Genomic DNA, 11,825 nt, shown 5'->3' on the forward strand with positions numbered 1-11,825 from the left:
GTTAAAACGAATTAAAACATATTCAAGAAACAGGACTGGCGAAAAAAAAGACTATCAAATCTGGCGGTACTATCAATTGAAGCAGATCTTCTTGAAGACATAAGGAAAAAGGACACATTCTTCGAAAAGACTGTAGGTTTCTTTGCTGTGTAGTACAGGAGAATGGAGTTCACCCTTAAGTAACAAAAGAGCACTTTCATTCCTGGCGTACGGTCATCCATAAGATACCTGCTTTATGTAAGTACTAGCCGTACCCCTGCGCTCCACTGCACCCGTTAGAAATAAATATAAAGTAATTACATAATTAAAATAGGACATTTGATCCAGGGAACATTCGTGTTTGATAGAAGGATAAATCGTTTAATATGTTACTTAATTTAAATTGTATTCAAATAATTAAAATGCGATCATTTTGGTCCAGAGAGCACCATTTGGTGAAATGACAATTTCTTTCCTAACATGTTTCTTAATTTTTATTACATGCAACCATAGTTTAATGAACATTGACATCATTTTGATTTAATGTGTATACTTCATTTTACTTGCTATATGTTTCCATTGAATTAAGGTAATAACTTAATTTTAACCCTTGTTTTCTACGTATTCAATAAATGGCGCTTTGCCCACTATGGTTCTGAAAACTTCAAATAACTTAAATAACTTAAATTATATTATATTATATTATATTGTATTGTATTGTATTGTATTGTATTGTATTGTATTGTATTGTATTGTATTGTATTGTATTGTATTGTATTGTATTGTATTGTATTGTATTGTATTGTATTGTATTGTATTGTATTGTATTGTATTGTATTATATTATATTATATTCTATTATATTATATTATATTATATTATATTATATTATATTATATTATATTATATTATATTATATAAAAAGTGTGTTGTTATATTACTCGTATATTATATAAAAAGTGTGTTGATAACGGATGTACTCCGATAAGTAAGTTTTAATTTGTTATGGGGGCTCCTGAATCTCAGGAGGAACAACTTTTACAACAGCGCAACATAATCTGCTTGGCTCATTACCCAATTTTTTTGCATCGCATTTAATGCATATGTATTTTATGTATTTTAACAGGATTCAATTAAGCATAGTTCAAATTTGGATTATAAAATAATGGAATACTAAGCTAACATACTATTACTGCGTACTAAATCAATACACTCTCTTAGATTAGAATGAATGTGTACATAAATATTATTTTAAGAAATACAGGAAACGAATATACAGAATAGCCTATTAAATTTTCTGTGCATAAGAAGCTATTTTAATCTTATCTGTCCTCAATTCACTCAGAAGTTACTCTAATGACATTATAGCATTATGTCCATCTAAAGAAACTACTCTTTCCAATGGTGAAATAATAATTAATTATACAAATCGGTTAATTTAGCCTCCGATATTACTTCATACAAACACAGAAACATTCTCTGTAGGTTATCTTTCATAGCTTTCGATTGTTGTTGTCCAAGGCCCCTTATAGACGAAGTCATTTGTTTTTCATTTCATTACACGGCCATAGATGGCAGTTATTTTAATTTTAAAACTCATTTATCTCATTAAATATCAGTCCTATCAAAATTTTTCAAAGAATAAAACTTATCGGAAATGATGTTTAAAGAAACTTTTGTTATGCAACATTTTTCATAAAAATCAATAATAAGCGAGATATTTCGATTTATTTAATTCAGGCCCCCTTATAACCCCCCTTTTAAATAAAGTATTTTGAATGCCATATAGCCTAAACTCTAAGTTACAACGAACTTAATTTATATTCCAATTTTCATCGAAATCCGTTCAGCCATTATAGCGTGAAATGGTAACAAACATATAGACAGACAGGCAGACAGACAGACAGACAGACATACAAACAAAAATTTCAAAAAAGCGATTTTCGGTTTCAGGGTGGTTAATTATATATGTTAGGACCAATTATTTTTGGAAAATGTAAAATTACCACAAAAATTTCGGCTACAGATTTATTATTAGTACTAGCCGTATCCGTGCGCTCCGCTGCACCCGTTAGAAATAAATATAAAGTAATTACATAATTAAAATAGGACATTTGATCCAGGGAATATTCGTGTTTGATAGAAGGATAAATCGTTTAATATGTTACTTAATTTAAATTATATTTAAATAATTAAAATGTAATCATTTTGGTCCAGAGAGCACTCATTTGGTGCAATGACAATTCCTTTAACATGTTTCTTAATTTTTATTACATGCATCCATACTTCAATGAACATTGACATCATTTACATTTAATGTGTATACTTTATTTTACTTGTTATATGTTTCCATTGAATTATGATAATAACTTAATTTTAATTCTTGTTTTCTACGTATTCTATAAATGGCGCTTGGCCCGCTATGGTTCTGAACCCTTCAAATAACTTAAATAAATGATATATTATATTATATTATATTATATTATATTATATTATATTATATTATATTATATTATATTATATTATATTATATTATATTATATTATATTATATTATATTATATTATATTATATTATATTATATTATATAAAAAGAGTGTTGATAACGGATGTACCCCGATAAGTAAGTTTTCAATTTGTTATGGGGGCTCTTGAATCTCAGGGGGAACAAATTTTATTTTACAACAGGACAACATAATCTGCTTGGCTCATTACCCAAATTTTTTGCATTGCATTTAATGCATATGTATTTTATGTATTTTAACTCGATTCAATTGAGCATAGTTAAAATTTGGATTATAAAATAATGAAATGCTAAGCTAACATATTATTATTGCATACTAAATCAATACACTCTTGTTGTTCGTTAATTCTCTGAGATAAACATTATTTTAAGAAATACAGGAAACGAATACACATAATAGCCTATCAAGTTTTCTGTGCATAAGAAGCTATTTTAATCCTACCTGTCCTCAATTCACTCAGAAGTTACTCTAATGACATTATAGCATTATGTCCATACAGAGAAACTACACTTTCCAATGATGAAATAATAATTAATTATACAAATCGGTTAGTATAGTTTCCGATATTGCTTCATACAAACACAGAAACATTTTCTGTAGGCTATGATTCATAGCTTTCGATTGTTGTTCACCAAGGCCCCTTATAGACGAAGTCATTTGTTTTTAATTTCATTACACGGCCTTAGATGGCAGTTATTTTAATTTTAAAACTCATTTATCTCATTAAATATCAGTCCTATCAAATTTTTTCAAAGAATAAAACTTATCGGAAATGATTTTTAAAGAAATGTTTGTTATGTAACATTTTTCATAAAAAATCAATAATAAGCGAGATATTTCGATTTATTTAATTCAGGTCCCCTTATAACCACCCTTTTAAATAATGTATTTTCAATGCCATATAGCCTATAATCTAAGTTACAACGAACTTAATTTATATTCCAATTTTCATCGAAATCCGTTCAGCCATTATCGTGTGAAAAGGTAACAAACATACAGACAGACAGACATACAAACAAAAATTTCAAAAAAGCGATTTTCGGTTTCAGGGTGGTTAATTATATATGTTAGGACCAATTATTTTTGGAAAATCGAAAATTACCAGAAAAATTTCGGCTACAGATTTATTATTAGTATAGATTTTAAATATTTATATTGATATATTTAAGGTGATTAAAATTGCGCTTATTCACTATTATGTCAAACAAATTTGTTTATTTCTTTTTATTTGCTGGGGTACCAATAAATGTCACAGCACACCACTGCTTATTACAAAATTTGCACATTAAAATGTTAATTGAATCGCTTACATAAAAGCGCTCACTTTTATAGCTTTCCGCTCGTTCTTTAATAGCGATTTTGTCTCGGACCTTCTTCATGCAGTTCGTGTGCAACTTGCAAAACTGAAACTGGTCAGAGAAAAAAAACAAGTCAATAATTACTTTTAAATACATCGAGTCCAATTCAAATTTCTTCGGCAAGAATGAGGAGGCAGTTTAATTTATAAAGCGTGAATGGAAGCAAAGGATGTAAAAACATGAAATTATAATTTCGCACTTATTCGCAGAAACTCCTATATTTCGCATTTTGCACCCAATTTCATATTTTATCGCGGATTTGAAAATCACCGCAAGGTATGAAATTCCCTCACTAGGTTACAATTATGTGATTACGTAGCATTTGAACACTTTTCGTATTTATCGCGACTGCGAAAATCTACCATCTCTAATAATTAGATAATGAGAATGATGATAATAAGAATGATTATAATGAGGTGAATAGAATGATGAATATGACAACGATAGTAACGAGATGATGAGAATGATGATTATGGAAACGATTATAAAAAAGTGATCAGAATGACGATGATATGAGAATAGTTATAATGAGATGATTAGAATGATGACAGTGAAAACGATTATAATGAGGTGATGAGAATTACAATTATCGGAATTATGTTGAGGTGATGAGAATGATTGTAGTGAGAGAATGAGAATGGCGTTGATAAGAGTGATTATAATGAGGTGAATAGAATGATGAATATGACAACGATAGTAATGAGATGATGAGAATGATGATTACGGAAACGATTATAAAAAAGTGATCAGAATTACGATGATATGAGAATGGTTATAATGAGATGATTAGAATGATGACAGTGACAACGATTATAATGAGGTGATGAGAATTACAATTATCGGAATTATGTTGAGATGATGAGAATGATTGTAGTGAGAGAATGAGAATGGCGATGATAAGAGTGATTATAATGAGGTGATTAGAATTATGAATGTGACAACTAATATAATGAGGTGATGGGAATGACAATTTTATTACCAGTATTATTACAGTGAAGTGATGAGCATTATCATGGTGATGATACAGTATAGATGCTTATAATGAAGATGAAAATTACTACAAAGAGATGATGAAAATAATGATGAGAAATGAGTATGATCAGGAGATAACAATGATTATGAGATGATGAGAATGACTATAATGAGAGGATGAATGAAAATGACGATTATCAGAATGATTATAGTGGAGTCGTAAGAATGGTAATGAGAATGATTATAATGATGTGATGAAAATAATGGTAAAAAATGATTTTAATGAGGAAATTACAATGATTATAATGAGATGATGAGACTGACTACAAAGCGATAATTGCAAGAATAATTATAACGAAGAGAATTATTGTAATGAGGTTAGGAGAATGATAATGATTGAAATTATTATAATGAGAGTGATGAGGTGATGAGAACGGCAATTAGAGTCATTCCATGTCAAATCGCAAAAAATTATACAAATTTTGACCTTCATATTTCTGATTGCGTTTATATTTTTTTTACCAACTCTATGGGTCTAATAAGCCAACAAGTGTATTTTTATTTCCTCGTAAGTCCATATGTTTTTAAAATATTACATGTTAAAATTCGTTAAAAATGTCGCACAAAGCAACATTTAAAGCGTCATATTTCTAACGATATTGATGTTAAAAATTTTTTGAAAAATGGATTTAAAAGCTTAAAGTACTGTCTTTTATTAAATATTTACTAACTAATTTTAATATAATTATTACAAATATTTTTTATAATTCAGTTTTTTAAAGTTATGTATCAATGCGAAATAGCCCTATTAAAAATGTAACAAAATTCCTACTAGGTGCACTGAAGTATTCTTAATAATTCCAGAAAAAATCAGAATGTGACCTTCAATAGTTTAATGGAAATTTAATTACTTACGACACAATGTATAGCGGTCGGTGCAGCAGCAGTGGACGGGAAGCCTTAAAGAGCGCTGGGAGGTTTATCGGCGCTGGATGATTGACTGAACGTTGCAGCATTACGCCCAGTACTGATCAAGTCACTCGAGGAAACGCTGCTAATTTACTTATTATGATATCTTCAAATATTTGAACATTATGCTTTTTAAACGTTTCTTTTCATTCACACTTTAAATTTTCATTCGCCTACCTTCTTTCTTGAAAGGAAATTGTTTTAATAAATCTTCAGTTTTTGACAACGGAATGAAAGAATGTAATTTTAATGTACCAGTTATTGGTTTTACATTACGGTATCTGGCCTGCAAATTTTCAGTGTGGTTTTTGTGCTTATTCAATGGACAAAATATAAATGACAAGTTAGAAATAATTTTTTGTGACCAATCAAACAGGTTTTTTTTTTTTTTTTTTTTTTTTTTTTGGTGTTGTTATAGGATCTTGTATAGGCTGGCTCTCGTGGCAAGTCTTTTAACAGTTTCTTCAATGCCATCACATAGACCTTTACCATGCGACGTTGCAAAGAAGTGTCATTCAGCACTAATTCCATAATCGTCTTCACGTAAACAATTATTTTTAATTTTTTTTTTGTATTGTGAACTTGATCCATTGGAAAAGTAAATGATTTTTTTCATACCGTTGAATTCTTGCTTTAAGAAATTGATTGCTTTGGATTGAAAAAAGTGAAAGGGATCGGTGTCATGTTTCATGGTTTCTGAGATGACAATACTTTTGTGACGAATTTCTGTATCTCGTTTGAAATATACTACGAAAGGATGTATTGTGGCTTGGCATATGTTCCAATGCACACCTTGTATTGAATCTTGTATTACAAATTAATAATTTTCAGAAAAGTCTGCAATAACTATATATACAGTAATTTTCAGGTTGTATATTTATTTGCATTCCGTCAAAAATAAAATATGGCTGACTTTTGAAGGGATGACGATGCATCTTCTACATGAAAAACTTTACATGCTAGGGAACATTTTATTTTTTTTAACTTTTCACGGGGGTATCGTTTTTTTTAGCTCTCTTTTCTTGATAGGGGATTCTATTGACATCAAACTCTTGTTTAATTCCTCAATATTAGTGATTTCTAGCACTGTATCCATAGAACTGCTAGAAGAAGAACTGGGATAATAACTTTCTCTGTTCGCACTTTCATTTGATTCATGTTTATTAATATCACAAGAACTACCGGCTTCACATATAATTTTACCTGACCTATCCGGAAATTGATTGATTTTTACGGAACGAATCACATTTTTGCACATTCAAAGACACCTTTAAATTGAGCTTTATCAATAAGTCGCGACTTACGCGTCTTAGTGTACTTTTTTTTATAAAAGCGTGATTAGGAAGGTAAATGGATTTAAACACTTTTATATATTACGCGATCTTTACCATCACTCATGTTGTATAGAAGTCACGTCACTCCGTGAAATTCAAACCCTGACTGATTATTTTTCTCTTCTGTATTTTGTCTCCTGCCATCTGTTTACTGCCATAAAGTTTACTGCCTTACCCAGCCTTGCTATCATCAAACACTTGGCTATATTACAGTATAAACATGTAGCACTGTGAAGGGTTTCCCCTCTTAACTGAGCTGACAATAATAAAATAACTTTAGATATTTACTGTTCCTTAAGGTATTAATCATTTGATGATTAGTATGATGACATCAGATGCAACGGGGAATTTCGTAAAACTTTCCGCGGGCAGCCTTCTAGTCTATGGCTGCAAGCAGTTCATTAGCTGGGCAACGCGAGCGCGTGCATGCCTCCGGAAAATAAATTGTTACAAATGTAGGGGTGCCGATCCCACATTCATAAATGCAGTAGTTTACAGATAATACATCAGCGAACAAGTCTATATTTTTTTAGATTTTTAACTCGGCTATTTAATATAGTAATTTTGCTTTGAAAAAGAAATGATTAAAACATAGGCCAAATTTTAAATTTATTTGTGACAGGCCTAAAGTAATAAAAAGTGTTGTATTTAGTCTTTCAAATGCGCCAAACTGCAAATCTCAATTATATTTAGACATAGAGTTCCAAGTGAGTTTATGTAACAGTGCGCGCATAATTTGCGTAATTTCAAATAGTCATAACTACACAAATAATTAATAATTGTGAAAATAAAACAATACGGGTCTCTTTATTTGATGTCTGGAATTCATGAAAAAAAAATTCGACCATTCCGAGAAGGTCGTGTTTTATTGCTGTGCGATTTGACGTGGAATGACTCATTATCAGAATGATTATAATGAAGTAATGACAATGACTATAAAGAGAGTATGAGAATGATGAATGACAGTGACAATCATGAGAATGATTATAATAAGAGGATTAAAATGACAATTATCAGAATGATTATGAGGTGATGAGAATGATTATTATGAGAGTATGAGAATGATGAATAACAGTGACAATGATGAGTTTGTTTATAATGAGACGATTAAAATGACAATTATCAGGATGATTATAATGAGGTGATGAGATGACTATAAAGAGAGTATGAGAATGTTGAATGAGAGTGACAATGATGAGAATGATTATAATGAGACGATTAGAATGACAATTATCAGAATGATTATAATGAGGTGATGACAATGACTAGAAAGAGAGTATGAGAATGATGAATGACAGTAACAATCATGAGAATGATTATAATGAGAGGATTAAAATGACAATTATCAGAATGATTATGAGGTGATGAGAATGATTATAATGAGAGTATGAGAATGATGAATAACAGTGACAATGATGAGAATGATTATAGTGAGACGTTTAGAATGACAATTATCAGAATGATTATAAAGAGGTGACAAGAATGACTATAGTGAGAGTATGAGAATGATGAATGACAGTGACAATGATGAGAATGATTATAATGAGACGATTAGAATGGTAATTATCAGAATTATTATGATGAGGTGATGTGAATGACTATAAAGAGAATATTATAATGATGAATGAGAATTGCAAACGTGAATATTGGTGGGAAGACGGCAGTAAATTGGAAGGAAAATGAAACAAATTGTGTCATGTACATACGTATCTCAACAGTTTAAAGAAGTATAAAATAAAATCCAATATATGTATGCTTTACAAACATTTATATTAAAGTGTTATTTTCTTATCCTGAAAAGAAAAAGAGACGTGTTGTGATGTCAAAGCTATTCCCAACTTCACCAAACCATTTTCTCGTCTTTGAAATAAAATTGATGCATCCCTTTGTTGTGATATAGGTATCAATTCTCTCCGTAGGAGATTCTGCAACATTTATTGTATAGCTATCGATGCATGAGGCGTTACTGATACGAGCATAGCCTTTTGCGATGTATTCAATGGTAATGATACTTCCACCCACAATCTCGACGCCATACACATTCTTCATCCATCCGTGGAAGAGTTCCATTGCCTCTTTACCACGAAAAATTCGATTACAGTTACGAAGTGAAGGAAAGAATCTGTCGAAAACCACATCAAACTTTTAATTGCGTAAGCATTTTGAGTGATTGCTTCAAATCCACATATACACAAAGGAGAATATAATGTCTGACTGCCAGAAATTTAATTAATTTTCTTTGACATATTGAAACACAACTTGATACTATTCTTTCCTTTTCGACAGAAAAAAAAATCCTAAGAATGCTTTCAATCGGATGATGATAAAAGCAGTTTTAGATCTATAAGTTTGAGTATATAGGGCCGTCTTTTTTTTTTTATTAAATTGTAAATAGTGTTAATAAGTATCAAACATTTCTATTATTATGATAAACATTTTCAGCATTAACTGCCATCATCAGATCATTCAATTCACTCATTAGAACTTGCTTAATATTTGGAACAACATATAGTAAATGCAATTATACAATATGATACAATCATGGTAAAATTATTTGGTATAATGAATAGGCCTACATAACATATTTCAAATACAACCGTAACAAATGGAAATTTTCCACACACCTCATCGATGAAGGCCAAGAGTTAACGAATATCAAAGATGCCCTACAAATAGTAAAAATCATCAACGATAATAGTATAATCGATACCTCTGAACAGTATTATATTTCTAAAACATTTACTCAAGGCATTGCAATCCGAAACGAACAAATCAGTAATACTACAAATCCTTTATTCAATCTATTTAAATTAATAACAGTAAAACAACCCCCACTAGCATCCGTACAGGTACCCCCTTCCAAATTTCCGGTACCGCCCGATGTACACTAGCGTAAGTCATACCATGTGAGCACAACTCGAGTTTCAGTCACAGCCGAGATGTACGCATCTACCTCAATAAGCAACAACATCACGTAAGTCAACATCTTAACAACCGTTCAATTCGAGATAGATTAAAGTTAAAAAATTTTGAAATCTGATTTAACTTCATTCCCTCGTGTTACAGTAAACTCGGCAGGGTGAACCTCGAGGCGTGACATCTTTTCTTCTGAAGAATTTTATACCACCAACTTTGTATTTACGCCTATGTAATTTTACCTATTTTATCTTTTAACTCAAGTTTTAACATATATGTTAAGCTATTGTACCACTTGATATTAATTCCAAATCAACTCAAATAATTTGTGCATCTGAACATAACCAATAGTAATGATCACAGCCACACAGCTAATAATTTTACCATACCGTATTGTATAATTGCATTTACTATATGTTGTTCCAAGTATTAAGCATGTTCTAATGAGTGAATGGGAGAGAGAAAGAGATACGAAGAAGAATATGTTTGGCTTGGAAAAAATTTTGGAGCTTGAAATTCATCCTGCAAAACCAAAACATCAGCACCAAAATGAAATTTGAAGTTCTGGAAACCTGTGTAATCCCAGTAGTGTTGTACGGATGCCAAGTTTGGTCTCTGACAGAGCAACAGAAAAACCTGCTTCGTGTGTGCCAGAGGAAAATGGAAAGAAGAGTCCTCCAGCTGAGACTGCAAGACAGGATAAGAAACATCGATATCCGAATAAGAAGCGGTATGCAGGATGCAGTGAGTCTGGCGCTACGTCTCAAATGGAAATGGGGCGGACACGTAAGTAGGATGGACTGCAGCAGGTGGACGTACGCCTCGACCATGTGGGACCCACGCATTGGGAAAAGAAGCAGAAGACGTCCAAGGGGAAGGTGGTCGGACGTGTTCCGGAGAGAGACTGGAGCTCAGTGGACGAGAACAGCGAGGGACAGGCAGGCATAGAAAAGACTGGAATAAAATTACGAACATTATGTAAACTGTGTATAGAGTGTATTGTTTATGTAGTTATTTTTGTGTGTGTCAGTTTGGATAATTTGATTCCGTGTATAGTTATTATAGTTCATGTATTTAGTTAGTATAAATTTTGTGTTCAATTGTATGGTTTTGTGTGTTTTAGTTTGGATAGTTTGATTCCGCGTATAGTTGGTATAGTTCATGTATTTGGTTAGTAAAATTTTTGTGTTCAATTGTATGGCTTGTGTGTTTTAGTTTGGCTAGTTTGATTCCGTGCATAGTTGGTATAGTTCAGGTATTTAGTTAGTATAATTTTTGTGTTCAATTGTATTGTTTTTGTGCGTTTAGTTTACATAGTTTGTGTGTTTAGGCTGTACAATTTGTCTGCAATTTGTATAGGTTTTGTGTATTTAGTTGTGTGTGAGTTAAGACTATGTATGGTTCAGTTTGTGTAATTTTTTTGTGTGTTTAGTGTGGATAGTTGTGTGTTCAGATTATAATTTGTGTGTTTAGTTTGCATAGTTTTTTTGTGGATGTGTAGTTGGCATAATTTATGTTTAGTCTGTATAGTTTTTCGTGTTTAGTTGGTATAATTTGTTTATGTGTTTAGTTTGTAAGTGTATAGTGTAAGCTCTCTTGGACTGGATCCCCAAGTGTAGTAGATCTTCAGCTCACCCTACACTACTGTAGGAGGCCGTTGCCCTTATGGGACTTCAGGCTTTTCGTAATGAGTGAATTGAATGATCTGATGATGGCACTTAATGCTGAAAACATTTATCATAATAATAAAAGTCTTTGATAGTTATTAACACTA

Source organism: Periplaneta americana, chromosome 16 (assembly GCF_040183065.1).
Source record: "Periplaneta americana isolate PAMFEO1 chromosome 16, P.americana_PAMFEO1_priV1, whole genome shotgun sequence".
Lineage (NCBI taxonomy): Eukaryota > Metazoa > Arthropoda > Insecta > Blattodea > Blattidae > Periplaneta > Periplaneta americana.